Source organism: Panthera onca, chromosome D4 (assembly GCF_046562875.1).
Source record: "Panthera onca isolate mPanOnc1 chromosome D4, mPanOnc1 haplotype 2, whole genome shotgun sequence".
Lineage (NCBI taxonomy): Eukaryota > Metazoa > Chordata > Mammalia > Carnivora > Felidae > Panthera > Panthera onca.
This window is the reverse complement of record NC_138351.1, coordinates 67,129,255-67,154,331: the sequence shown is the minus strand read 5'-3', so window position 1 is coordinate 67,154,331 and position 25,077 is coordinate 67,129,255. Positions and strand designations below refer to the sequence as shown.

Below are 25,077 nucleotides of genomic sequence, written 5' to 3'. Positions count from 1 at the left end.
ATTTTTCAAATCATTAGTAGTGCATATGGTGAAATTTTTAAAGGTTCAAATTTTAAAACTTTTACCTGACAATTGATTCATTAGATGTTTATCCAGCATCCATTCTGTGCCTAGTACTGTGCTTTTTTCTTTTCTTTTTTTTTTTTTTATATCACCAGTGAGAAGAATAGACCCTGCTTATCAGCTCACAAGATAAAAATGGGAATTTTCTATTAAATGTCCAGCCTGTCATAACCTTCATCATGAGAACTATAATTATAGGAGAGCCTGCTCTGTGCAGCTACTGTGCCTGACATTTCACAAGCATTTACCTATAGATAGGTAACTAATATTCTCATTGTACGGATGAAGAGAACCGAATCCTCGAGAAGTTAACAATGCAAGGACACATAATGAATAAGCAGCAGAATTGAGTTAATTCATGTAGTCAACAGATTGTGTGATTGTTTTTTCCATGAAGACCTACTAAGTGCTAGGTATTATTCTAGAGTTACACTGGGAAGTAATACAATACAATACAATACAATACAATACAATACGGTCTCACTCTCTGGATGACAGACAATAAAAAGTAAACAAAGGTAGAAATCCATAATTACAAATTGTGACAAGTGCTATGAAGGAAATGATTGGCTGCCATGGAAGAGAATTGGGGGCAGGGGCAGGAGGAGAGCTGCTTAGATCAGGTGATCAGAAACACCTTTCAAAGGAGCTGACATTTAGCTGAAACCCATGAAAAGAGAAGGCAGAGTTCTTCCAGCAGAGGCCACAGCTGGTTTAAAGGCTCTCCTAGTGGGAAAACCTTGGCAGACTTGCGGAAGCAGAAAAATGCTAGTGTGGCTGCCGGGAAGCTGGTGAGGTCAGGGTGGCCCAGGATGGTGTAGAGCGACTGCAGCTCTGACCCTGCAGGATTTCCTAGACCACGGACAGGAATCTGCATTTTATTTGCCATGGAATGGGACAGTCATCAAACATTTAAGCAGGGGGTGAAATAGTATTATTTATGTTTTTAAATAATTGCTTTGGCTTTTCTGTGATGAAAAGATTAGAGAAAGGAATGGGAGCGTTGAGACAAGTAAAGAGGACATAGCAATGATTCAAGTGAGAGGTGATTTTTCACTCTTGGGCAGGAGGGAAGGAAGGAAGATCTACCTATTTCTTGGTGGTATAAATGACAGGGTTGTGTGATTCTAGGATTTGCTCTTTCCTGTGCCACAGAAACTGCACCTGTCTGGCTGGGAATGGGGAGATTTTTTTTTTTCCAAATTTTTATTTAAATTCTCGTTAGTTGACATGTAGTGTAACATTGGTTTCAGGAGTAGAACTTAGCCCATTTCCCCCTCCCCCGCCACCTCCCTCCATCAACCCTTAGTTTGTTTTCTATTGTTAAAAGTCTCTTCTGGTTTGCCTCCCTCTCTCTCTCTTTTTCCCCCTTCCTATATGTTCATCTGTTTTGTTTCCTAAATCCCACATATGAGTGAAATCATACAGTATTTATCTTTCTCTGACTTATTTCACTTAGCATAATACACTCTAGCTCCATCCATGTTGTTGCAAATGGCAAGATTTCATTTTTTTTGATGGTTGAGCAATATTCCATTGTATCTATATCTCTACATTTATATATACCACATCTTCTTTATCCATTCATCAGTTGATGGGCACTTGGGCTCTGTCCATAGTTTGGCTATGCTATAAACATTGAGGTGTATGCACCCCTTCGAATCTGTATTTTGTATCCTTTGGGTAAATACTTAGTAGTGCAATTGTTGGATTGTAGGGTAGTTCAATTTTTAATTTTTGAGGAATCTCCATACTGTTTTTTAGAGTGGCTGCACCAGTTTGCATTCCCACCAACAGTGCAGGAGGGTTCCCCTTTCTCTACATCCTCGCCAATACTTGCTGTTTCCTGTGTTGTTAATTTTTGCCAGGGAATGGGAAGATTTTATGCAAGATTCTTATTTCTGGAATTTTTATTTTAATTTATTCATTCATTCATGGAGTCTTTTAAATCCTTTATATTGGCTTCTGCAAGTTGAAAATTCTTCTCTTTCAAAAGACTTGAAAGTTTCTTTGTCTTCAGTTACACCACCCACATTTATGATGTACTGGTGAAATATTCTGCAGAGGGCTATTGCTCACGCTGACTCCTGACTTCATGCATTTTGCAAATGCACAGCTTGGTGAATGTGACTTCCTGCTGTTTGTGGCTTACAATGCTACAAGGGATGACTTTCCATGAGGCGAAACCGATAATGGTCTATTATTCTAAGTTACAAAGAATTGGGTGGCAAAAGGGGTTGAGAAGGAAACGCTAAATGCTTTGAATGAATTATTGGATTTATAGAGCCTAAAGTGACATTTCCCCCCATCTTTTCATATTTTAAATAGGTTTCTTTTATTATTTTTCCTTTTCTCAAAAACAATGAATATTGCAAGTGAAAAATTGCAAAGAACAAAATCCACAATTCCACTTACCCAGGGAAATCCACTGAAATGCTTTGGTGTACATGCAGTTACCTTTTAAACAATAAATTTGTTTCATTTTTACTAATATTAAATATCAGTCATGCTCATTATAGACAGTTTGGAGAATATAGAGAATTACAAAGAAGTAGGTAATTTACCATCCAGGGACAGATGTTGGTCACATTTTAATATGTTTTCAAGTCCTTTTTAGTGCACATTGTATATAATTGCTATATCATCTGTTAATTTTTCTACTTAATATCATTACCTAATAATTTTTCTGTTACTACAATCTCTTTACATTTAATCACTACATAAAACTGCAATCCGGAGGTGCCTGGGTGACTCAGTAGGACTGGGTGATTCTTGATCTTGGCTAAGGTCATGATCTCACGGTTCGTGGGATCAAACCCCACGTTGGGCTCTGTGCTGACAGTGGAGAGTCTGCTTGGGATTCTCTCTCTGCCCCTCTCCTGCTTGTGTGCTCTCTCTCAAAATAAAGAAATAAACTTAAGAAAACAAAAAAACAAAAAAGACTGCAATCTGTATTTGCTACCATGTGCGTTGAATTCCTCATTGTAAAACAATAAATGCATCAGATAAAAACAATACCAACCTCACTATTATTATTATATGCCTCTAATGCTCTTTCTGTATAGATTATTTCCATTTCTTTTAGAGCTAATTTCCAGAAGTGGACTTACTAGGTCAGGTGGGCATAATGTTAAGCAATTTGACATTGTGTTTGCAAGTGTCACCACTGGATATGTTGGATGTATTGAAATTTGGATTGTGTTAGGAGGGGCTGCTTTGTTTGCAATTGCCACGAGTAGGAGGGTGGTGTCACAGTAGATGACCCACAGGGTCAATAATCTGTATTTAGAACATACTGATTCTCAATTGCAACATAAAGGAGAGGGAGGATTGTAGCAGGATCACCTAGGGAGCTTTTAAAATGTAATCTTCTCTTCCCTCTCCTCTCCTTAGGTCCCTGCCACGGTAGCCTGGGGCATGCCTTTCCTTCTGAAAAATCTCACCATCTTCTCCCTTGTAAATCACTGATGTAATAACCACTTCACAGAGAGAAGTGTATCATTTCCTTCAGATGTGCTGGACAGGGGGAGATTTTGAGAAGCAATCAGTGGTTTAGGTGATGGCAAATAGTGGTTAGGACTCAGAGTCTGAAGCAAAAGAGATTTGCATCTGTCAACTTCAAGAAAGTCTGCTTGGTGCATCCGACAGCTGCCTGTAGTGGTCCACAGCTCTGTTCTGGGCCACACTTCAGATGCCCCGGGAGACTATCTGCTGAATTTAAAGTTTGTGATACTTAAGGTTTCTGTGGAGCCACAGTGATTCTTTCCATCAGCTCTGAGATAGATTTTCAGGGCCTGGGCTGCACCCTTTTAATTTCTCTACCCCTAGCCTGGTGGACGCAGCCTGGCTGCTTTTTTCATAGCAAAACTACCATTCCTCATCTGTCTCCTCTTCCTCACCCAGCCTGACTATTGATGATACATAGCTTTCCTGTTGTCCCTTTCCACGTTGTTGAAGTGGAGCTAAGCTCACCCTGGCCCCAGGTTCTGGTCACTCAGACTATTCCGTCTCCTTGGCCAGAACGATTGGTTCAGAGGCAGGCACGTGGCCCAACCTGGAGCTTTTTTTTTTTGGAGCGATGGGGAGAGACAAAAGACTCTTCCTGTGAGGTGCGAGCTGCATGGCTGATATTAGCACCAGCTGCTGGAAGCCATCAAGAAACTTTCTGCTGTAGGAGAGAATGTGTACAAAGAGAAACAGAGCTGAGAGGTGGAAGAGATGGGGAGCTCAAGCACATTCTTTAAACCCCTGGATTCAGTTATAGAAGCTGCAGCCTTCTTTTTCATCCTCCCTATATAGCTGTTGTTGTTTATTTGTTTGCTTGCGGTCAAAAGCAATGTTTCCTCCAAGGAGGACCCATGGCCAAAGAAATCTCAGCATTATTTTACTTCTTCCCCCCAAAATTTTTTTAGTTGAGATACAACTGACGTATAACATTATATTAGTTTCTGGTATATAACATAATAATTCAATATTTGTATACATTGCAAAATGATCACCACAATAAGCCCAGTTAATGTCTGTCATCATATGTAGTTACACAGTTTTTCCTTGTGATGAGAACTTTTAAGATCTACTCTCAATTTTCAAATATGCAGTACAGTATTATTAACTAGAGTCACCATGACTTATTTATTTTATAAATGGAAGTTTGTACTTTTGACCCCCTTTACCCATTTTTGCCTACTTCCCAGCTCTTGCCTCTGGCAACCACCAATCTATTTTATGTATCTATGAGCTTGTTTTTTGTAGGGGAGTGGTGGTGTGGATTTTACCTTTAAATGAGATTATGCAGTATTTGTCTTTCTCTGATTTATTTCAGTTAGCATAATCCCTCAAGGTCCATCCGTGTTGTAGCAAATGGCAAGGTTTTTTTCTTTTTTTTTTGTGGCTGAATAGTATCCAATTGTATATATCCTTCCACATTTTCCTTATTCATTCATTCATCAATGGACACTTTGGTTGTTTCCATATTGTGGTATTGTAAGTAATGCTGCAGTAAATATGAGGGTGCATATATCTTTTTGAGTTAGTCTTTTTGTTTTCTTCAGATAAATAGCCAGAAGTGGAATTTCTGGATCATATGATAGTTCTATTTTTAATTTTTTGAGGAACCTCCATACTGTTTTCCATAGTGGTTGCATCAATTTACATTTCCACCAGCAGTGCATAGGGGTTCCCTTTTCTCTACATCCTTTTTAATTTTTTTATTTCAAAAAATTATAAAAACATTTTTAATGTTTACTTATTTTTGAGAAAGAGAGAGAGAGAGAGAGAGATAATGTGAGCAGGGGAGGGGCAGAGAGAGAGGGAGACTCAGAATCTGAAGCAGGCTCCATCCAGGCTCTGAGCTGTCAGCACAGAGCCCACGCAGTGCTCCAACCACAAACTGTGAGATCGTGACCTGGGCCAAAGGCAGACATTTAACTGACGGAGCCACCTAGGTGCCCTTCTACATCCTTTTATAAAAAAATGTTTGTTTATTTTGAGAGAGAGAGAGAGAGAGAGAGGGAGAAACCCCAGCAGGCTCTGTGCTGTGATCACAGAGCCTGATGCAGATTTCCATCCTACAAACTGTGACATCGTGACGTGAGCCACAATCAAGAGTGGAATGCTTAACTGGCTCAACCACCCAGGTGCCTCTCTCTACATCCTTGATAGCACTTTGTTATTTCTTGTCATTTAGATAATTGCTATTCTAACAGGTATGAAGTATATTTCATGGCGGTTTTGATGTACATTTCCTTGATGATTAGTGATGTGTTCAGCAACTTTTCATGTACCACATGTCAATATTATTTTATTTCTTGAAGTAAATTACTTTTGCATATAATTCCTTGAAAATATGGACACAGGTAGTTGGAAAATTGTGTTTGCCAAATATTTGGATATTAAGTATTAAATAAATGAATTAATGAGTCAATGGCATAGTATCCTTAAGTAATTTAGTTTTAGAGCCTGACTTTTAAATATTTGATTATTAACCAAAAATCTACAGTGGAGGTTGATCCATGATATTTAATAAAATTGCCTGGCTGTTAAGGATTCTAGACAGAATCAGGTTTAGGTGAATTGAAATATGAGTGGTTCTGAGACCTTGGTGCATGTTCATATCATCTAAAGGAGTAGCTGTACTATAGACCCATGAATCTGGGGGGTGGGAGACAGAACTTCTCACAAAGCTCGTTTGATTTCAGTATGTAGCAGGGTTTGGAACCCTACAATACCCTGTGTTTTGTTCTTAAACTTCTAAGAATCTTTGTGACATCAACCCAAAGTGTGAGACTCAGTTGCAGTCTGAGTAATACCCTGATCTGGAGACAGCTGGGTTTTCCCATGCCTTACATGTAGACAGACATGAAAACATTTTGTTACTTATAAGCATTATCATCTCCAGTGTCTCAGGTGTCCTCCCAACAGTGTTATATTATCCCTATATTTCCCCAAAGAAACAAACACTTGGAGAGGGGAAATCACTTGTTTGAGATCATCCTGGCACTAAATATCAGCTTTAACCCAGTTCTTTCACTCCAAATTATGTGTTATTCCACACTGTGTTTTCTTTTTTTTTTTAAAAAAATGTTATCCCTTTTGTTTTGGAATAGGTAAATCGTGCACAGGGTGAAAATTCAAAAGCTACAGTGAATGAAAAGTCTCCTACACCCTGCTCCGGTTTGCCATCTGCTGAGTGTTTCTCTCCAGAGATACCGGTGAGTTAACATATTTCCGGTGAGTGCCTTCAGAGATTGTGCAGTTTGAAACACATGCATGTGTATTTCCCTACCCCCACCTCCATAAATGGTAACTTAGTATTCATCCATGCACTTTGATTTTTTTTTTTTTAACAATATCTTGGAGACCTTTCTACCTTGATACACACAAAACTTCCTCATTCTTGTTAAACATGGCATAGAATCCATTGTCTGGATGTGTCATATATTACTTGCCCAGTTTCAGTTTGACTGACAAGCTTGTTGTTTATAAGCTTTTGGTATTACAAACAATGCTGTAATAAATCTTTATGCATATATCATTTAAACATGTGGGGGTATATCTATATGTTAAGATCCTAGAAATAAACTTGTCAATAAAAAAGATATGTACCTTGAAAATTTCAATAGACCTTAGCAAATTACCCTACCCAAAGGTTGTGCTGTTTTGTTTTGCCTACAGCAATGTGCGAAGGTGTATGTTTCTCCAGACTCTTGGCTACAATGTGTTATTAGTCTTTCAATCTTTGCCAATCCAATGGGTGAAAAGCTAGTAAGTCATTGTAATTTTAATTTGCACAAAGGTGAAAACTTAAAAAGCTTTAGGGGATTGAAGGTAAGATTGCAAAGTTTAGGGCACTTGAGCTGTTGCTTGCTCCTATTTTTGGGAAACAGTTAATATAGTCCTTTTCCTTAAGCTTTAAAATGATCTCTGAAATTTGGATTCTTGCAACCCCAACAGGTTCCCTGGTGTGAGTTTATTCTAAAGGGAATTATAATTATTGAATAGCTAGATGGGTGCTTTCATGTATATAATCTCATTCATATTAAGTACTCCTAACAGCCTTTTGTAGTAGATATTTTGATTCTTCCAGCTTTCAGTTGAAGAAACAGAGGCCAAATACTCACTCAAGGTCACAGAGCTAGTAAGAGGCAGAGGCTCTTACAGCCTATATAATTTGACTTAGAGCCTGTATTCCCCACCCCCCGCCCCCTCATTATACCATGGTAATTCTAGAATAGGGCATAACATATGTAACCCTAATAAATCCCTGAAGTCCATGCAGCTCATTCACAATTGAAGAAGAAACAAGAGTTCCTCTAAAAGCTATTAAAAATGAATTCCATTTTTTAAATGTTTATTTATTTATTGAGAGAGAGAGAGAGAGAGAGAGAGAGAAAGAGAAAGCACACACAAGTGGCAGAGGGGGAGAGAGAGAGGCAGACAGAAAATCCCAAGCAGGCTCCATGCTGTCAGTACAGACCCTGACACGGGGCTTGATTTTATGAACCATGAGATCATGACGTGAGCCCTAAATCAAGAGTCGGACGCTTAACTGACTGAGCCACCCAGGCGCCCCATGAATTCTATTTTTTACCCAAGTGTGTTATAGAATATTGAAGAGGATCCAGTTCCTAGCTGTGAACTGCACTTATCAGAAACTTCCTTGAGCCCCAATTAGGCTATACCCGGAATCTGCTCTGGAGTTTTTTCATCGACCAACCTCCCATATTGCTTCTTTATCCCTGGCTCCATTTTCTTCTCCTCCTCCTAGTTGTGATAAAAACAAACAACCATTCACACACATGAGACCTATTCTCTTAAAAATTTTTAAGCATGCAGTACATTATTGTTAACTATAAACATAATGTCATACAGAATATCTCTAGAACTTTTTCATCTTGTATAACTCAAGCTATCTATACATTGAACAGCAACTACCCCATTTCCCCCTGGAAGTCACCATTCTACTCTCTTCATCTATGAATCTATTTTTGATATTTCACATTAGTGGAATCATGCAGTATTTGGCCTTCTGTGACTGAGTTATTTCACTTAGTCTAATGTCCTCAATGTCTATTTTCTTTTAGATCCCTTCTTCACATTATATCCCAGCTCTTAAATAGTTCACCTTGATATCTTATTAAGTTCTTTCTCTGCTTCTTAGTCATATATCTCTACCCATTCTACAGGTTCTGTTTCTTGAAACAAAGGATCTGGCTTAGCCAAGAAAGATGGAGAAACTAAGTGGAAAAGAACACAGTTCCTTTATCCAAAAAGAAGATTATAAATACACACTTACTGCATTAACTTTTGTTAGAGTCACTAATAGATGTCTTAGACAAAAGGCAACTCGAGTTCAAAAAATTTTATTTTTTAAAAAATTTCGTTTTATTTGAGTATATTTGACACAGTGTTAACATTAGTTTCAGGTGTACAAAATGGTGATTCAACTTCTCTATACCGTATGCTATGCTCATCCCAAGTGTAGCTATCATCTGTCACCATGTAGCACTATTACAACATCATTGACTATATTCTCTATGTTGTGTCTTTTATCCCCACAACTTATTCATTCCATAACTGGATAAAAGGCAACTAGAGTTTTAACTGGAAATATGAGAGTAAAAGTCAGATCGAAACAGAGAAAAGAGGTACAACTAGAGTACTTTGGGTCCTAGAACTACAATATCTAATATGGTAGCCATTAGCCACATGTGGCTGTTGAGCATTTGAAATGCAGCTAGCTCAAGTTATGTGCTGTAAATATAAAATATACGTTGGATTTTTAATGAGAACTTAGAATTAAAAGAGAATGGAAATATTTCATCAATTTTTAATATTGATCATATGTTGAATTGATAATACTTTGAACATGTTGGGTTAAAATACATTACTAAAATTAATTTTACTTGTCTATTTTCACTTTTTAAATTGTGGGACAAGAAAAATTAATATTGTATATGTGGCTTGTATAATATTGCTATTGGACAGTGCTTTTCTAGGAGGATTCTTAGTAATCAAGGTCAAGATGAGGGAGAGGTCCTGGGCACCTGGGTGGCTCAGTCAGGTAAACATCTAGCTCTTGGTTTCAGCTCAGTTCATGATCTCACAGTTCATGAGTTTGAGCCCCGCAACAGGCTCTGCACTAATGGTGCAAGATTCTCTCTCTCTCTTTCTCTGCCCTTCCCCTGTTCATGCTCTCTCTCTCTCTCTCAAAATAAATAAATAAACTTAAAAATAAAAGATGAAGGAGAAGTACTAGGGCTAGAAAAAGGTTGAGGGTCTAGAAGAGGAAGAACAAATTAGGGGAAGCAAGAGGCCCTTGAGAGGTCACACTTATCCAATTTTTCCATTGTCTTGAAGCTATCCTGACTGCGTTACGTGTACCATAAAATATAAGCACACTTATGTGAATATTATATTTTATATTTCCATAATTTGACCTTTACGGTGTGGTTTTCTTTTTTCCTTTGGCTTCATTATGATTTGATGGAGAGGATAGCTTCTTGATCTATATTTATCCTGCAATGTAACCTTTATCAAAGAACTTAATATTTCAGAGCCTCAGTTTCCTTAACTATAAAAATGGGAAGAAAAATCTTGCTCTATATATTTAACTAGATTTTTGTGAGGGTCAGTTGTAAATTAGGAAGTGTTTGACAAAATAAAAGTGGTTTTTTTGTGTGTGTTGTTGTTTCAGAGAGCCAAGGGTCCTCATCCACTCCATCAAATCTCAAAACATCATCTGAATCAAAGGAAACTTGAAAAAGATCTGAACAAAATTTGGGAAGATTTGGCTGGGAAATTATGTTGTTTTCCTTCCTATGTTTAGCTACGTATTTCTGATGAATTGGAGATGGTCAGGAGTAGAGAGGTAGACTAACTGAAGGGATGGTTTCAGGGTGCGTGGTAGACTGTGAGGGAGGGTCTACGGAGGCCAAGTAGGCTAGTGTGGGGCATGAAGGATGGTTCTAAGTACAGCATGTGGTAGTCAGAACAATGTCCCTCCAAAGATGTTCACATATCAATCTTCAGCACCTGCAAATATAATTACCCTGCATGGCAAAAGAGACTTTGCCGATGATACCAACATGGGAAAGTTAATGGGCTGGGGGAGGGAGACATGAAATCACAGGAGTTCTTACAAGAGGGAGGCACAAAGGTCAATGTTAGAGAGAGGAGATGGGACAATGGAAGCAGAGCTTGGTGTGATGTGCTTTGAAAATGGAAGAAGGAGCCATGAGCCAAGGAATGAAGGGAGCATCTAGAAGGTGGAAAAGGCAAAGAAATACTCTCCTCTAGAGCATCTAGAAAGGAACACAGCCCTGTGGACACCTTGGTTTTAGCTCATAAGATCCATCTTAAACTTTGACCTCTAGAACCAGAGGATAATATGTTTGTGTTGTTTTAAGCCACTAAGTTTTTGGTTCGTCGTTGTTGTGACAACAACAGGAAAAGAATACACTAAACAATTTATCCTGAACCATGAGTACAACTTGTAGAGAAAAGGGATTGTGAGGACAAACTGGAAGAGTTCTTTTAGCAAACTCTGTAATACTTTAGAAGTCATGTGTGCGCTAACCTCTAACTGAGCTGATTACAGGAAGGGGTCACATTTTCCTTCTCATTTCACAGAAGTGTTGTTGGTTGCAATCTGTTGCCAAGCCTGGCAGTGAGGAAACGGGGGATGATGGTGTTGGGAATGGGCTCTTGCTCCAGGAACAAGGAGTAGTTGCAGATTAGGACAGCAGGAAGTCACCTAGAGGAGGGCTTCTGCATGCTCATTCCCAGCTGAAAATTCCTGTCTCACTTGCCATACTAACAAGTGCCTAGGATGGTACTGTGGGCACTCTATGTCTGCCCTGGGAGTTTCCAGAAGTATCTGAGGAGTGAAGAGCTTTCTAATGTATTGGAAATCCTACTTGAGTAGAAATGGCTTTGGAGCTGGTAAATATTAAGTATGAATGATATAATGTGACCACAGTTGTACTCATAGGTTGATGTACTTGGACCTTTTGCTTTATACCATTACAATAGATAGCTTTTTGATTTGGACTTTTAATATTGCCACCTGAAAATGGGCTCAAATTTAGGACCTCAGAATCTGCAATTCTGGAATCCCCAAAACTCTGAAAATTAAAAACAAAATCATTTTTATTTGGAAGCAAGGTTAGACATGAAATGATGTGAAACTAACTATTGTCTTTATTTCTCTTGTTTGGTATGAATATGCATATACTTCACTGCAGAAATAGTAATATGTTTGATTCTAGGGTGTTGCTTCAGGACTCACTGGGTGGGGTGGTTTTGTAATATATAGTATATACCCTAAATTACCTTTCTAAAATCTAAATCTAAAATCATTTAATCCCAGGGCACCTGGGTGGCTCAGTCAGTTAAGTGACTGACTTTGGCTCAGGTCATGATCTCATGGGTTGTGAGTTCAAAGTTCATGTCGGGCTCTGTGCTGACAGCTCAGAGCCTGGAGCCTGGTTTAGATTCTGTGTTTCCCTCTCTCTCTGCCCCTCCGCCACTCACATTCTGTCTCTGTTTGTCTCTCAAAAAAAACCAAATAAACATAAAATCATTTAATCCCAATAGTTCAGACAAGGGATTATGAAGTTGCAAAGGGGACTAGCCATATTGGGCATGGGTTGAATGATGTTCCCCTAGAATTCATGTCCACCTGGAACCTTTGAATGTGACTTTGTTTGGAAATAGGATCTTTACAGATGTGATTAATTAAATTAAGATAAGGTCCTACAGGATTTTGATTGGCCCCAAATCCAAATACTTGGTGAACACCCACAGAGAAAAAAGCTATGTGACAATGGAGTCAGAGATGGAGTGATGCACCTGTAAGACAAGGTTGCCAAGGTTTGCCCAACAGCTCTCAGGTACTAGGGAGCCAAGCATGGGGGTGGTTTCTCTTTCAGAAACTCCAGAAGGAACCAGCTTTGCCAACATCTTGATTTTGGACTTCTGACTTCCTGAACTATGAGAAAATAAATTACTAGTGTTGCAGGTCTCCTCATTTGTAGTTATTTGACATAATGGTACAAAAAAATGAATACACTAGGCCAGAACAAATTTAGTTGTAGGAATAACAATTGGAGTATCTTTTAATCTTGAAATTTTGATTAATTCATTCAACAGAATGTCTTTTTCAGTATAGGAAAGGCAGCAGAACTATAACTTACCCAGTGATATCACATTCTCCTTTTAACAGTGTTAATAGGGTATTCATCGCAGCACTGCTTTTAATAGAAAACACTGAAGAATGTTTCTATTCTTCAATGAAGTGAAGAACTAATGATCTAATTATGAGGAATAGCAAAATCAATTATCATACATCCATACTATAAAATAATCACCAGCTTAAAAACATTCATGCTTTTGAAAAACCCTCTAATGACATGAGAAATTGTTCATTTTGTGTTGAAAATAGGTACAGGAGTTGTTAGGACTCATCACATTGTACATGTAGGATTTACACATTTCACTGTCTGTGTCATGCACTGAGATCTCAAAAAAAAAAAAACCACAAAAAAACAACAAAAACAAACCCAGAACTATAAACACATATTGAACTGTAGTCGATAAATTTACTTTTTGTAGTGGTCTGAGTTGGCAATTCTGAAACTACTTCCTGAATATTTTAGCTTAAGCAAGTGAGTATATATATAGACAATAATGGAAGCCAGTTTTTTCACTGTTGAAGAAAAGTTACAGATGTGAATAGGTGGAAGGTGAGAGTATTCTCTGAAGTGTTGGATGGGTACTGGAGGTATTAATTTGAATTCATGGTTTATATATATATATGCTTAACATATATTATGTATAAGTAGAAGGATATATACAATTTTAATGATATGGATATGTAAATAATTATAAGTAGATATAGATATTTCTTAGCTTTGTCTGCTGAGAGGGCCTAGAAGGAATGACTAAGTAGTAACAATGAGTGCACCTATCACCCAGAAATTGGTTTCTAAATACCACTTTTCACGGGGCACCTGGGTGGCTCAGTTGGTTAAGCATCTGACTTAGGTTCAGGTCATGACCTTGCGGTTCCCAAGTTCAAGCCCAGCATTGGCCTCTGTGCTGACAGCTTGGAGCCTGGAGCCTGTTTCAGATTCTGTGTCTCCCTCTGTCTCTGACCCCCACCCCCAATCACACTGTCTTTCTCTCAAAAATAAATAAGCATTAAAAAACATTAAAAGAAGTAAATACCACTTTCCAATAAAAGGAACTAAAGATCCTTAGAGAAATAGCTAATTCCAGGACTGTGTCAGAGAAGCACAAAATGAATCCAGATCATCTTTGTTTTTTTGTTTTAAAAAAATTTTTTTTAATGTTTATTTATTTTTGAGACAGAGAGAGACAGAGCATGAACAGGGGAGGGTCAGAGACAGAGGGAGACACAGAATCTGAAGCAGGCTCCAGGCTCTGAGCTGTCAGCACAGAGCCTGACGCGGGGCTCGAATTCACAGACCGTGAGATCATGACCTGAGCCGAAGTCAGACGCTTAACCGACTGAGCCACCCAGGCGCCCCCCAGATCATCTTTGTAAAACAAAGTAAGGAACAAAGAGAACTTCCCTACTATTCTTCTTTTCTAATCTTATAGTCTAATAAACTTTTGCCTGCTGCTCAAAAAAAAAAAAAAAAAAGGTATTTCTTAAAGAACAAGAATGTATCAAAAGGACACAGAAGCCAACTTGAAGAGCTCCCACTGGCCAAATATGGGATAATTTATGCATCAAAATAAATAGTGATAGTAATGGATTATAACCCATTAATTATAAAATTAAAATCTATGAGCCCATACTTATATCAATCAATAAATAAGTAAATACATAAAAAATAAGAAAGGGGAAGAGTTCTTCTTTCAGTAGAATGCCAACTAACATACAGAAGGAATGATGGAGGTAGAAAATCATTAATGGATACTGAAACCAGTGGGTGAAGGTTTAATGAAGAATGGAATATTTACATATTCAAAGTACCTCCTCATAAATTACTTATTAATTATAAAGAGAAAGATAGTAACATTAGAGTGGAGAAAACTAGTAGGCTCTACTTTATCAAAGTGATCACAGTTAACAAACTAGTTAACAAACTAGTATCATTTGTCACCTGGTGAGATGCACTGAGAAGGATACAGCATTAGTTTGGTGGTATTCCTGCCAAAACTGCAAAAAATCTGATCAGACAAATCGAAGTCAAAGGACATTGTACAAAATAACTGTTTTGTACCCTTCAAAAATATCAAGGTCAAGAAACTCACAAAAAAGGTGAGGAACTATTCTAAATTAAAAGATATTAAAAGTTGTGAGAATTAAATGCACCTAAGATTTGATCTTAGACCAAGAAAAAACAATTTATAAAGGATGTTTGTGGGATAACTAGTGAGATTTGAAAATAGATTGTGTACCATGAGTTGTACCAATGTTAAATTTCCTGATTTTGATAGTTGTACTCTGATTATGTAAAAGAATCAATGGGGCCGCCTAGCTGTCTCAGTCAGTAGAGCATGCAACTCTTAATCTCAGGGTTGTGAGTTCAAGCCCCGTGCTGGGCATGGAGCCTACTTAAAAAAAAAAAAAAAATCCATGTCCTTATTCTTAGGAAATACATACTGATGTCTTTGACTTCCTCTCTCAAATGGTTTATACCAAATAGTATGTATAAATATGAATACACATATAAAGATAGAATGGTAACAAGATGAGGTAAAAATGTATTTGTGAATCTGGGTAAAGGGTATATGAAATTTTTTTACTATTCTTGCAACTTTTCTGTAGGAAACATTTGAAATTATATTAAAATAAAAAGTTTTAAAAAGATGGTATAATCCTTGTATAATATGATCATAAGTTTGAAAGAGTAGAACATTAAAATATATTTATTTACATTATTTATATACATCGGAAAAAATTGGAAGGAGATAAAACAAAATATTATCAGTGGTTATTCCCCCACTTAAGTTTTAAGGGTTATTATAAATTTAAAAATAATATTTTTAGTAATACCCATCCATGGTTTACATATCACTTTGTAACTACTATATGGTTAGTAACTGGTTTCTGACCAACAGAATACAGCCAAAGTGATAGGATGTCATGTCTAAATTTTGTTTATTTCAAGTTTTTATTTAACTCCCAGTTAGTTAATATACAGTGTAATATTAGTTTCAGGTGTACAATATGGTGATTCAACACTTCCATATAACACCCAGTGCAAAATCCATTTTGCATTTACTTTTGTTTATGGTGTAGGAAAGTGGTCCAGTTTCATTCTTTTGCATGTTGCAAATCAATCAATGTGATACACCACATTAATAAAAAAAAGGTTAAGAACCATACAATCCTTTCAATAGATGCAGAAAAAGCATTTGACAAAGTACAACATCCATTCATGATAAAAACCCTCAACAAAGTAGGGTTAGAGGGCACATACCTCAACATAACAAAGGCCTTATATGAAAAACCCACAGGTAATATGATTGTCAATAGGGAAAAACTGAGGGCTTTTCCTCGAAGGTCAGGAACAAGACAGGGATGTCCACTCTTACCACTTTTATTTATTTTTTATTTATTTATTTTTTAATGTTTATTTATTCTTGAGAGAGAGACAGAGTGTGAGCAGGGGAGGGGTAGAGAGAGAGAGGGAGACACAGAATCTGAAGCAGACTTTAGGCTTCGAGCTATCAGCACAGAGCCCAACACGAGGCTTGAACTCACGAACTGTGAAATCATGACCTAAGCCGAAGTCAGATGCTTAACTGACTGAGCCACCCAGGCACCCCCACTCTCACCACTTTTATTCAACATAGTGCTAGAAGTCCTAGCCACAGGAATCAGACAACAAAAAGAAATAAAAGGCATCCACATTGGCCAGGAGGAAGCCAAACTTTCACCATTTGCAGATGACATGGTACTCTATATAGAACACCCAAAGACTCCACCAAAAAATTGCTAGAACTGTTACATGAGTTCAGTAAAGATGCAGGATACAAAATCAATGTACATAAATTGTTGCATTTCTATACACCAATAATGAAGCAGCAGAAAGAGAAATCAAGGAATCAGTCCCATTTACAATTGCACCAAAGACCATAAGATACTTGGGAATAAGCCTAACCAAAGAGGTGAAAGACCTGTACTTCGAAAACTATAAAATACTGATGAAAGAAATTGAAGACGACACGAAGAAATGGAAAGACATTCCATGCTCATGGATAAGAAGAACAAATATTGTTAAAATGTTTATACTACCCAAAGCAATCTACACATGCAATTCAATCCTTATCACAATACCAACAGCATTTTTCACAGAGCTAGACAAAACAATTCTAAAATTTATATGGAACCGCAAAAGACCCCAAATAGCCAAAGCAACCTTGAAAAAGAAAAGCAAAGCTGGAGGCATCACAATTCCAGACTCCGAATTATATTACAAAGCTGTAGTGATCAAAACAGTATGGTACTGGCACAAGAATAGACAGATAGATCAATGGAACACAATTGAAAACCCAAAAATGAACCCATAACTATATGGTCAATTTATCTTCGACAAAGCAGGAATGAATATCCAGTGGGAAAAAGACAGTCTCTTCAACAAATAGTATTGGGAAGACTGGACAGCAACATGCAAAATAATAAAATTTCTTATTTACGTCTTCAAAATGTTCTGGCTTCCTACTGCACTAGGAATAATAAAACTTAATGACTTTAAATGCCCATTTATGTCCTCAAAGGGAGGTCATATTTATCACTACATCTAAATAGCTACCTCTGTCTTCCCCATCACTTCCTGCCCCCTTTTCTGTTGGTGCTGTTAGCTCCTTTTAATGGCTCAATGTTGGAAACAATCAAACATTCAGTCTCAAGGAAGGGTTTATATATTCTGATACAGCTATGTTCTGAATTATTAGGCAGCCTACACTCTGGAAAAGCTGTCCTGTGTTATTTTCCCAAGAAGAGCTTGGCTGTCCTGCTTCCTGGCTTGTGATTAAGCCATTAAAACAAATTCCTTTGTATTTCTAGCTTTCTTACCTTTTCTTTCAGGCAGCTGGAGACAGCTAACAGAGCCCAGAGTTCGATTCTCATTACTTCTTTACTAACTAGTTTTATCACTTTAGGCAACTTTCAACTTATTGAAACTCTAGCTGTAGTTTGTCCATCCATAAAGTGGGGAAATAGTAAGCGCCTCAGGGGTTATTATGAGAATCAAGGACAGGGATGTGTACAAGGCCTCGGGCAAAGCACCTGCTTCACTGTGTGGGTCATGCATTGGTTCTCTCTTATTTACCCTTTTTTCCGTGACGCAGTAACCAGGCAGAACTAGTTGCTTAGTCCTCTGTGTTCTAATGGCTTTTCTTTTTCCTGAAAGAGCTTTTGCGAGGGTGGGTTGAGACTTTTCTTTTTGTAAGTTTCTCTTCCATGGCTAGATTGGGAGCTTTTCCATGAGCACAAATGTGCTGGTTTTGTCTCTGAGTCTCCAGTACCAGGCACAGAGTCTGGGGGAACAGCAGAGCTCAAAAGATACTTATACAATGTGGAGAATTCCAGTTCTAATGACATTCTCTTATGAAACCTTTTGATCCTCTAACTAGAAATAATTTTTCTCTCTGGTGGGAATTGAGAGCTCTGATCATATTTTGCCTTGAATCATAGTTATTTGTGAGCATTTTTTTTTTTTCTGTTTGATTTACCCTCCAGCCCTCTCGTGCAGCACCCCAGTCATATGATTGCTGGAACTGCATCTTATTCACCTCTGAAACCACAATAGTGTCTGGCCCATGCATTCCATCATTTGTTTAAGATACAGTTCTTCTTGAGCAAGGATCAAGGGATATGACTCACACACTTAATGTACAATTCAGTTTTTGCCTTTTTTGTATAGGCCTGCTCAGCAAACCACTTCCCCATTGCACAATGAATTGGGAGGGTGGGGCTGCTCCCAATGTTAAAATCGGTCAGGGGTTACCAGAAGTCATTCCCCTACCTCTGAATAAAAAACATTAATTCACAACTTGACTTCAGATCCAGGCCTCTCTATTTTACCAAGAATGTCAGGATAAGAAGCCGAATCATTATACATGTGCAAAATGTAAGGCAAACTCTGAGCAAGGCAAGGATTAGAACTGAGGAGAAGATAAAGTAAACTTGGAATGTAATGATTGGATTATAGCTTGTACGGTCACAGAGTTTTTAAAAAGTTGTTGACCTTAGCAATTACACTGCACTACATATGGCTATTTAAGATTAATTGCATTGGCTGGTGTTATATTGTATTAAACTTTCCTTATGCATATAGGTGGCAGCTGAATGGAGATTTACTCAGGATCCAGTAGCCCCTTACTGAATTTTTCAGCCATTGAACAAATGTTTACTGAGCTTCTGTCATGTGTCAGCTCTAGTCTAGAAATGGCTGATAGGCAGGTAGGAGACAGACCCTGCCTCGGCTCTTTTTTTCCCTTTCTTGCTATTAAGTAATCTAAGTTGACTGTATTTATCCTGGTCACGAAACTTGCAGAATTGCTATGGGGAATGAAGAGAGTGTTTATAAAGCAGTTCACATGTTTTGATAAGCACAATGTAAGAACCGTATGTGATTATTCTCCAGCATAATACTAAAGTGTTAAAAATCAACCATGAAATTGCATTTCTAAGACCCTTTTGCTTTTGACTTTAAGGTTTCTTAATAGTCAAGCCCACTGACTCTCATTTGATAACCGGTTTTTAAAATTAAACTTGTTTGCACCATTTAACAAAGAAATAGTGTTTTGATTCTTCTTAGGATATAAATGCTCCAGTCTGAGTGATGTTTTATGGAGTTGTTTTTCTTTAATGTCCATATTTCCTCCTCAGTCTCACAGACATTAGAACCAGAAAGGAATTTAGGTATCATCTAATTCAATGCTGGTCAAACATTTTCATTCTTTTCAAACATTTGAATGTGCTTTTTTGTCTGAATACTTGAGGTTCTGGAAAATTTTTGCATACCTAAATGTATTATTAGTTAATAATATTTAATTTTCTCTTTTTCATTAAAGACATACTGCTGTCAATCAGAGCTTCCAATTAGTATGAGGTAATTAGAATTAGCAATAAGCAGTGTGGTTATTGATACTGGAATCAGATTACCTGGTCTTGATCTTCGTTTCACCACTAAATAGCTGTGCAAATTACTTAACTCTCTGTGCCTCAGTTTCCTTATCTGTGAAATCATGGTAACAGTAGTACATACCTCATAGAGTTGTGAGGATTCCTGCATCATCACAGCCCAAACAAAGAAAAGGGTCCCCTTTGTTATCCTGTCAAACCTCAATCTATATAATATTAGGTTTCTAATAAAATATTAGAAATATTTTAGCTTGTGAATTGCTATTTGAGAATAAACTTATCCTTTAAAGATGAGGAACTTGAAACCCAGAGAAGTGAGTTCCCTGAGGACTCCCAGCTACTCAGGGCCAGAACCTGCACTGGAACCTAGAACTTCCAGACTGTGGGATTGTTTATCAGCCTAATTAGAAGCCTGTTCATAAAGGTCACAAATGCACCCAGATCACATGGTGTGAAACAGATGTAGGGTTAGGACATTAGAAGCACTTACTGTTCTGGGTTCTGTGCACACTGAATGCAATCAAATATTTATTTATTTATGTTTGTTTGTTTGTTTGTTTTTGAGACAGAAAGAGAAACAGAGCATGAGCAGGGAAAGGGCAGCAAGGAAGACACAGAATCCAAAGCAGGCTCCAGGCTCCCAGCTGTCAGCACAGAGCCCAATGCAGGGCTCTAACTCACAAACCACGAGATCATGACCTGAGCCAAAGTCGGACACTTAACAGACTGAGCCACCCAGGCACCCCTGAGCGCAATAAAATATTTAAATTCCCTGTCATTTGAAATAATAGAAGCCCCTTGACATCTGTGAGGAATAGCTCCAGAATTTGGAGATACCTAATTGTCAATATCAGTGTAGCATCTAGCCTCCTCTAGGGAATGTATTAAATAACTGAGAAATTGAAGTAACCCTGTAAGACCCTTATAAAGTCTATGCATATTAGAGTAGAGTGACTGATGTGGGTTTAAAATAAATTCTGCCACAGATAATAACCTTGAAATTATATTATGACATCACTATCGAAACAAAGGAAACCAAGAGCTTACCCAAATTTGCAAAAATTCAGGGATGATGATGATGGGTACCAGTGACCTTTGCTGACCAGTAACGTTCTGATTGATGGAACAATGACTGGAAGTGGCCACACTGCAGGATGGAGTCAGGACAGACTGCTGCAGAGCTCCTACACTGACTGCAGACTCTGCGCCCTTAGCTAGACTTCCTGAGTGCTAAGTGACCTTCTCAGCCAGTCCTGGCAGTTTCCCAGTCCTGTCGCAAACCAATTACCATTTCCTACTTGTCAGGAACCTTTTGGGAAGCTTCTGAGGAGTGGAAATTTGAGAATGACAAACCAAGAATGCCAAGGGTTCTTGTATTCAGTGCTGGTGAGGGCTCATTAGTACTCCTATACACTGCTGGGAGGACTGTAAACGGATTCAAACCTTGAAGAGGACAATTTAATATTTCATTATTTTAAGTTCAGAAATTTCCATTTTCTTTAACCAATAAGTTCACATCTAAAAATCGATTTTAAGGGAACAATAGATTCACAGCTGTCTAGCAGCATTATACAACAGCAAAATACAGGAAACGATCTCAATGTCCATCAATAAGAAACAGATTTAAAAATTATTGTATGTTTATGCAGTAGGAAACTAAACAGCCATTACAAAATATATTTTAGGATAAAATTTATTGATGGGGGAAAATAGGCTATAAAATTGATTCCAAAAATTAGAATACAACTCTCTATATGCACATTACGGTCCCCCCCCCTTTTTTTTTTTTTAATGTCTTCTGGGGCTCCTGGGTGGCTCAGTTGGTTGAGCATCCGACTCTGGTTTAGGTCATGATCTTACAGTTCGTGAGTTCGAGCCCCTTGTCAGGTCCTGTGCTGACAGCTCAGAGCCTGCAGCCTGCTTCGGATTCTGTTTCTCTCTCTCTCTGCCCCTCCCCCCCCCACCCTCTCTCAGTCTCTCTCAAAAATAAATAAACATTAAAAATTTTAAAAACCAAAACCAAAATGTCTTCAAATAGAAGGAAGACAGAAAGAAAATACACCAAATATAAAAAATGGTATATTTTAGAGTTGGGATTACAAGTGATTTTTATTTTTCTGTATATTATATCGTTTCTATACTAAGTGGTACTTTTAAAAATCAACTGGTTTTATTAAATAATACATTCATGTATTTGTGATAATAAATATGGAATGAAAAGAAATCCAGACATGTAGTTCCTCTTCATAGAAACAATAGTGTTAACAGTTTCTTGTATATCCTTCCAGAGATTCTACGGTGTGGGCATTGTGTGGGTGGAAGCAGGATGGGAAGGGCAAGTGGTCAGATAGGACTCACGTCAGGAGAAGTATAGCTCTGAAGCATAAATCCCAATACAGAGTTGGTCTCATCCTGAGGTGAGGTACCAAATACTTTAACCCCTTATCAACCAGTTTTTGGCCAAAAATGAGGGGAACAGAACTTCCCAGGAGAGTCAGCTCCATTAGGTGGAGGGCAATTCCTGTGAGCCATCAGCAGTGAACATTCACAGCAGCTTGGCACAGACGGGTACCAATAAGGCACCAACAGTGTTCACTACACTGACTCAACCATTTCCTAGTTTTATTTGCTTAAAAAGGTTAATTCATAAATCAATTCATTGTTCTTCCTAGCTATTCACTCTAAAAGTCCTCATTCCTTATCTAATATACATATCTGTGCAGAAAAGTAAGCAAATTTATTGTTTCCTCTAATAAAAATTGGCACAGTATAATCTTTTAATAAAAGGTGCTTGCTTCCTTTAAAAAATATACTCAACACACAACAAAATAAATAAAATAAATTTAGCAAAAAAAAAAAAGGTTAAATTTAGTTTTAACTTTTGACAAAGAACTAAATATACTTTCATTGTTCTCAAGTACATAGTTTCCTTGGTTGGACTATGTTACCGGATTGTGATTGGTGTTTGTGCTTGGATTTCCACAAATGTCAGTGTTTTCACAGGTCTTCTTTTCCTGAGCTTTCTGAAATACTGGCTTCTAGTTTCGAAATTCTCCCTGCTTTGGGGGCAAGTAGCAAAGCTCCAAATACATACCAGAGGCAATTGATAATTGGAAAAGAATCTAAAGGCTGACTAATCCAAACCTCTAAGTTTATAGGTGTGGACACTGAGGCTCAGAGAAGGGACATGACTTAGCTAAAGCTGCAAATCAAGTTAGAGGTAGAAAACAGAGTTAGGACCCCAGTCACCTGGCTCTCCTTCTGAGCTCTTGAAATGAATGGCTGCTGGCTCCCCCAAAGGAACATTAAGCCACTGAGATGAGTTTAGGTGGAATTCAAATTTATTGTTTCTTTTTTATAGCCTTGACAGTTACCCCCAGTGACTTCACTCTGGGAAAAAAAACAAAACAGAACAAAAAAGACACCTGGGAATTACAATTTTCTGGGTGCCCACGACAGTGTGTTCAAGTGTGAAGTGGGGCAAAATGCGGAATGCGTTGGACTTGGATGCTGTGTGGGGAAATTCCTTGACACTTGAGCATTTTGGATTATTCAGGAAATTCCTCAGAGACTTGGCTTCCTCTGTATTGTTGTCCTTGGAACCGCCATGAGGCTAGGGAAAGAAACAGGACTTACACTAATTATTTACAACAACTTCCCAGGGGACCAGAGTGTGTACTCTGCGGACAGATTCTGAGATCCCAGCCCTTCTGCGTCTCCACCTTAAAGAGGCCAGGCTCTGACAGGTTACTCCTAGGAGTAGAGCAGAGGAATTCTCAAGGCAGGGCATCTACATAGAAGGGTAATTACAGTCTTCAGACAGAATAAGGTTATGCTTAATTAACAGAGTTGCTCTGTTCCCAAGGGATGGACATTTGTTCAAGTGTTTTCTATGGATAAAGAGAAAGCAGACATTTCCAAGTTTTAGAGGATGTTTGGAAGTCTTTCTTGGGCCTATAGTTTTAAAACAGGTTGTGTGGCTAAATGCAAATAAATGAATTCAGCCATGTTGAGCCCTGATCTCTCGTCTGGTGGGGAAGGAGAAAGATGTTGGAGAAGGAGAATTAGGTATGAAAATTCTTATTTTACAGACAAGGAAACAAGCACAGAGGGAAGGTGGTTAGCCAAGGCCACAGAACTAGTAAACAAGTCAAAGCTGGGCCGTAAAGCCTGAACTACCCACTTTCCTTCCAAGATGGTCAAGATGCTTTTCCTAGTGCTTTCTTCCTTTCCCTTTCAAGTCTGTGGGTAAATCAAAGAAAGCATGTAGTATGGACAAAATGAAAGTCCACTTGTTTTTGTTGATTTGTTTGTCAAAAGGTGTAAACCCTTTTTTTTTTTTTTTTTCCCTATCCTAGGCAAAATCTGCTGCATCCTTCACATCTCAGCCAAAGGGTATCTCCTTGGGAATTTCTCATTCCCCCATAGGCTAGGTTTCTGCCCTCTTAAACCTTCAGATCATTCTGTGTTTGCAAATTTTATATTTGTATTGGGCCTGCTCTGAATTCTTAGGGTCTAGCATCCAACAGAGACTCAACAAATGCTGGCTGCCATGAATTCAGGCTGACCTGAGCAGGGAAATGGCACAGCAAGCACAGTGAGACAGCAAAGTTCTCATAGGATTCAGCTGCTCTGGGAAGCTCCTTCATCCTGCAGCCACCACATTCAAGTGACATATCCATATCTCAATAGAGATATGGCCCAAGGTTAAGGCCCAAGAGGCACTTACCTACTTCCTACACTATTCCTGGTCAGTAAAACTCTGCTCCTCCATGCTCCATGCTGCTTGGGAAGCCTCCAGTCCATAATCCTTCCTCGGTCTCAAGGTTTTGGTTCCCCTTCTCCAAAGAGGGCTAGGTTTGGTGCCTGGCACAACACTTCCCATATGCTCTCTGAATAAAATTAGATTAATAGCATTTGCCACTTATTAACCCCTCCTTCTTAAATATATATTATTAAATTTTCTTGCTGGGGTGCCTGGGTGGCTCAGTTCTTAAGTGTCTGACTTCAGCTCAGGTCACGATCTCGAAGCTCGTGAGTTCGAGCCCCACATCAGGCTCTGTGCTGACAGCTCAGAGCCTGGAGCCTGCTTCAGATTCTGTTTCTGGCTCTCTCTGTCCCCACTGCCCCTATCAAATATAAATAAACATTTTTTTTTTAACGTTTATTTACTTTTGAGACAGAGAGAGACAGAGCATGAACGGGGGTGGGTCAGAGAGAGGGAGACACAGAATCTGAAACAGGCTCCAGGCTCTGAGCTGTCAGCACAGAGCCTGATGCGGGGCTCGAACTCACGGACTGCGAGATCATGACCTGAGCCGAAGTCGGCCGCTTAACCAACTGAGCCACCCAGGCGCCCCTAAATAAACATTTTTTTTAAATCTTCT

General features: G+C 38.4%; 1 long non-coding RNA gene across 1 annotated transcript in view; it reads left to right on the top strand.

The window, feature by feature from the left end:
• The window catches only part of LOC144614044 (uncharacterized), a 114,546-nt gene extending 107,598 nt beyond the window's left edge, over positions 1 to 6,948 (top strand). The window contains exon 3 of the long non-coding RNA XR_013551577.2: positions 6,669 to 6,948. This is a non-coding gene — a long non-coding RNA (uncharacterized LOC144614044). The remainder of the gene's footprint in view (positions 1 to 6,668) is intronic.
• Positions 6,949 to 25,077: the final 18,129 nt, after the last annotated feature.